The following is a 6,000-nucleotide window of genomic DNA, read 5'->3' as shown; positions in this document are numbered from 1 at the left end:
TTACATGGTAATGTGTTGATTTAGTTAATAAAGTTGAAGTTCTTGAGTTTTTCACACGGAGGCTATGCTATGTCTACATAACAAACCCTAGCTAATTGTACAGGTGTATAAAGCTATACATGTGATTTAAAGCTATACATCTGATTTGGGAGATAGATTGGTACACAACAAAATTTCTCTATACACAACAATTTGTGCTTTAAAATATTGTATTATACAACTCAATCAATCATAAAATGTTGTGTGCGAATAAAAATTGTTGTGTACAAATCACTTCCCATGTGTTATTTTGTAAAATAAAACTACAACCATTTCCATTTGAGAAAACAGACTTGTTGACATCGTCAAATAGAGTAAACAGTTTTGTTATTCAATCAGAGATTAATAAAAAAAAAAAATGAAACATGCAATGAAATCAACTTACCAAGATGGACATGGAGATGCAGTTTGAAGCGGTTCTACTGGAAGTGGCATGGAAATGGAAACCTCTCTGGTTGAGTTTCTTCTCTGGTGATCCTTGGAGTAATATTATTGTCCATGGAGAACAGTTTTGTAGAGCTATCTTGTTTTCAGAGATGTAAGATTATAACGAAGTAGACGACTAGATGTGGTGCTTCTAACGAATATGTGCTTGTTTGCAACATTAGTGCTATATACGCATGGTGGCATGGTGCAATTTTCCTAAATCTTGGAGGGTTTTTTAACATCTTTTAGATAGGCGTGCTTGTCAATTAATGGGAGAATATGACAAATTAAATTATTCTCTAATGGATGAATATAACAAATCAAATAATCAATTTTTTTTTTATTATATGCAAGAAATTCATTTAATGTAAAATTGTGTTGAGGAATTATTTCAAAAATACCCATTAGTGACAAAATGAGACTGGTAGACCATTCTTTCCCATACCGTGTAATTATGTGTTTTGAATTTGAATCTTATTGCTAAGATCTAAAATATGCAAGAGTGAAGAAAAAAACGGTCTGAGTAGAGATCGGAAATTAAGGACTGGACGTGTGGCAAAATGTATATGTTTTGCTCTTTGGTCTAGGACGTTATGCGAATCAAATAAACAAGAAAGGCTTGTTCATATATATTTTTGGGTTAGTTTAACGAAACAAACAAATTAACGTGGACACAAAGTCAAACAAATTTTCCTGTTGGTTATCTTTTATCTGAAAATTTATTTGTTTGTTTTGGTTCATTCGGATGTTACTTAATTAAACATAAACAAACAAAAATGAGCATAAGTAACACAAACAAAAGAGCATAAATTACATAATCATTCAAATAGGTAATTGTACAAAAATAAAATATTTATTAATAAATCTTAAAACATAAGATATCAAAATTCTAAAAATAACTTAAAAACAAAATCTAACAAAAAGATAAGTTTAATCAAAATGTAAAGCACTATTGCGAAATAAAATATTTAAGTGACTAAGTGAATAATTTCTATTATATAAAAAACATAAGATGAACAAAATGTTATCTTTATTACTTCGTTTGCAATTGAAAATGTTTGGTCTATAAAACATAGAAACCTTATTGGATGTAACCGATAATATGTAGCCAAATGAATTGGACCTTATTAAGATTAAATAGAAAATTTTTTAAAGTTGTTTATATCAAACTGCTATGTTTGATGGGATAGCTGAAAAATAATTGTAATATGTAAAATAACATTTAAGAGCTCATGAAAGATCTAGTTATTTTAATAATTTAATAGTGTATATATCTAATATATCTTTTAAACAAACTTAATAAAGTTTTGTAAGCTTTTTAAAGAATAACTTATAAGTTTTATTTGTCAAACATAACATCTAACATCTTTGTTATTATACTCTAACTCCATTATTTTTCTATTTTTTATTATTAAAATATAATTTGTTAAAAATATATTTAATTACAAAATTTAATTTTAATTTTTTTTCCTATAAAATATATTTTTTAAAAATAGACATTTAACCCAAGGGATAAAGCTTATACAATACGCATGAATGAATATAAGTACATAACACATCTAAGGCAAATCAATTGTACATGTAACGTTTAGCCCAACTAATGTTTTTTTTTAATTGTTAAGGGTTAAATGCAAGACTTAAAAACACAATTTTACTAATTTATTTATTAGAGTATTATAATTACATTTCTTTCTATTAAGAGATTGTAGTATAAAATGTTTAACCAATTAGTAGCAATGTCATACAGACAACAAACAAGTCCAAACTCTTTTCAATCCCCATGTGGCCATGTCTTTCTACGAGATTTTAACTTTAATTAAAAAAATTGTTTTCCAAATTTGTTCCTGTGTTTCTCGTAAAATCATTTATTACTACTAGAAACATGGGTTTTAGCGACGGATGAATCCGTCGCTATTTCGTCACTAGAGGTCTTTTGCGAATCCGTGACAGACTTACTCCATAGCCAAATAAATAGTGGCTAATGGCTTTGCAAGAGATTTAGCGACGAACTTGACTTTCCTTGCGACGACTTTGGCGACGGAATATCCATTGCACATTGCTCCCTTAATACCGTTATTTTAGGACATCAGCGACAAAACTAAATAAATATTTCGTCGCTAATCCCTTGCAAACCTTATATCTGTCTTTTTATATTTTGTCGCTAATCCCTAGCAAACCTCTATACCTGTCTTTTTTATATTCTGTTGTTGATCCCTAGCAAAATTCAGATGTGATTTTTTTTATTTCCGTCGCTGATCCCTCGCAAATATATAATATTAATTTTTTATTACAAATCTAAAACAAAAAAAAAATACTAAAAACATCAAATAATTATACAATCCCAAACTAAGCAATAATAAAATACTAAAAACATCAAATAAGTATACAATCCAAAACCAAACACTAATATTAAAATACCAAAATGAACTATCAAATTTTAACAAAACATCCAAAAACATCATCTAACATCCCAAAATACGACCCAAAATTTTTTTGTTTTAATAATACTAAAAATCATATACCGAATGTCATATAATAAAAACTTTACGTCAAATATATCGCCATAATAAAATGTCGTATCAAAACTGTATCAAATCATATCTAAGTATCTGAACAAACTCCCAGGATAAAAAGCTGAAACTATGGTGTGTGCGATGTCATCATCCCGAGCTCTTCCCTTTACTTGCGGAAGTACCTGAAACCAAAACTGAAACTGTAAGCATGAAGCTTAGTGAGCTCCCCCAAACTACCACATACCATACAAATATATAAACAACTACTAGGCCTTGCCCACTGCATCGGACCAACGTCCGGAAACTACATCGGACCGAAGTCCGGAACTAACTAGGGCGTACCTTCTGCATCGGACCGAAGTCCAAAAACTGCATCGGACCGAAGTCCGGAACTAACCAGGGTCTTGCCCTCTGCATCGGATCGAAGTCCGGAAACTGACTGGGACATTGTCCCCTGCATCGGACCGAAGTCCGGAACTAACTTCATCAGACCGAAGTCCGAAACTATCTGGGACCTTGTCCCCTGCATCGGACTGAAGTCCGGAACTACTGAACATAGCATAGCATAAACATATCAACTAGCATAACAACATATACTGCATACTGCATCGGGCCATAGCACGGAATACTTAACACATAAATCCTGTCTAAGCCACGAAGGCATCAAACATACTAATTACTGTATCAGACCGAAGTCCGGAAACTACTGCTATCTAAACGGGCCGGCATTGTGGTCTTAGACCCATTCCTACTGGAAGGAAACTCACCTCGAAAGCTGGCTGCTGAAAATCTACTCGGGAACTGTCTGCTGCTGCTGCTCCGGTCTCTTCCGGCTATAATTCCCATAAACACACTCAATCAAATACTGATAACTATACTGAGGGTAAAATGACTATTTTACCCCTGGTCAAAGTCAACCTCCTAGTCAAAGTCAACCTCCTGGTCAAAGTCAACATACAGTTGACCTGACTCGTCGAGTTGGGCTGCCAACTCGTCGAGTCCCTGCTTCTTATTTATAATTCCTGCCCGCTACTACTCGTCGAGTTTGGCATAGACTCGACGAGTTCCTCTTCGATGCTAATAATCAGTTTGTCTTCATCTGACTCGCCGAGTTGTATGAACAACTTGTCGAGTTCTCCTTCATCATAAGAATACTCTGGTCTGTGACTCGTCGAGTTGTATGACCAACTCGTCGAGTCTATTCCTGAGACAAGAAGATTGCCCTGGACTCGCCGAGTCAGGGCATTGACTCGCCGAGTCCCTCCATTACTGAGTCTGACTTCTGACTCACTGAGTCCACCTCTAACTCACTGGTTCCACTCGGAACAACTCAAAAGAGGAAAATCGGGGACTTGCGACTCGACTTGTCGAGTCTGATGAAAAACTCGCCGAGTCGCTCGCATGCAAACACTATATAGTCAATTTTGATCGATTCCAACGCATTCAACTTATAGATCCGGGTTCTTAAGGTTGGTTTCACACGTAAAGTTTCCAACTTTACGTGCATACATGCATCAATGAGGGTTTAAAGGCTCTAAATCAACTAAAAGTGTAGATCTATGGCTTTCATACGAAAATGGTCCCATAAAGGCAGTAGATCTGAGCTTCTAGAGCTCAGACATAGGTAGATCCGATGGCTATCCATATCTATATGTTCTCTATACCACTACCAAGCCAAGAAATGGTTCAAAATGACTTTATTGTGGTTTTTAATGGAGATTCAATATGGAAACAGTAAAGGTTCGAGTTATACCTCAACAAACTCTGAATTGGACTCAAGATCTTTGTTCTTCTCCTTCTCCTTTGGTCCTTCCTTCCTTCTCTTCTCCAAACTTCAAAGGATTACACAAGAACACTCAAATTACTAGAAAAATGGCTAGGGTTTCGAGAGGAGTATTCTAGGAATGATGGAGGCTGATTTAGTTCTCAAAAAGTTGATTAAATAGGGTGCAAACCCTTGAAATTAGGGTTTCATCCAGACTGGCGGACTCGCCGAGTCCCAGTATATGGACTCTTTGAGTCGCCCACTTAAAATGTGTCTGATTCCCGTCTCTACTTGACGAGTCAGGCTACTAACTCGTCGAATCCCTCTTGAAAACTGAAAAATACATATTTAAATAACGTACCAGAATTGGGACGTTACAACTCTCCCCCACTTATCTCAGACTTCATTCTCGAAGTCTGCTATTGTTGATTCTGAAAGCAACTTTGGGTAATGCTCCCTCATCTCCTCCTTTACCTACCACGTCCACTCAGACCCCTTCCGGTGCTGCCACTGCACCTTCACCAACTGTACCACCTTGTTGCTCAAGGTCTTCATCTTCCGATCCAAAACCGCTATGGGTCTCTCAATATAATTCAGGACGCTATCAACTTGAATATCCTCCAAGGATAAAACTGCTGTCTCATCCACTAAACACTTCCTCAACTGAGAAACATGGAAAGTGTTGTGGATCTGGCTAAGCTCTATCGGAGATCTAACCGATACGCAACCCGACCCAATCTAGCCAAAACTCGAAAAGGGCCAATAACCTGGGGCCCAACTTGCCCCTCTTCCGGAACCTACCCTTCCAGGGTGATACCTTCAGTAGGACCATATCGCCCACCTGAAACTCCAAGTCTGAACGCCTCCTGTCGGCGTAACTCTTCTGCCAACTCTGCGTAGTCTGCAGTCTACTACGAACCTGCTGAATCAACTCTATCGTCTTGAGCACCACTTCGGTGCTCCCGATGACTCGCTGACCGACCTCACCCCAACAAATCGGGGTCCTGCACTTCCTATCATAGATCATCTCGAAGGGAGAGCGGTCAATACTGGCGTGGTAACTGTTGTTATACAAAAACTCCGCTAACGGAAGATACGTATCCCAACTGCCACCGAAGTCTAAAACACATGCCCGAAGCATGTCCTCGAGAGTCTGAATAGTCCTCTCGCTCTGCCTGTCCGTATGAGGGTGGAAAGCGATGCTGAAATGGAGACGAGTACCCATCTCGTCTTGAAACCGTTTCCAGAATCTAGAAG

This window comes from Lactuca serriola, chromosome 7, assembly GCF_051521515.1.
Source record: "Lactuca serriola cultivar US96UC23 chromosome 7, Lser_US96UC23_V15, whole genome shotgun sequence".
Taxonomy (NCBI): domain Eukaryota; kingdom Viridiplantae; phylum Streptophyta; class Magnoliopsida; order Asterales; family Asteraceae; genus Lactuca; species Lactuca serriola.
This window is presented reverse-complemented; position numbering follows the sequence as displayed.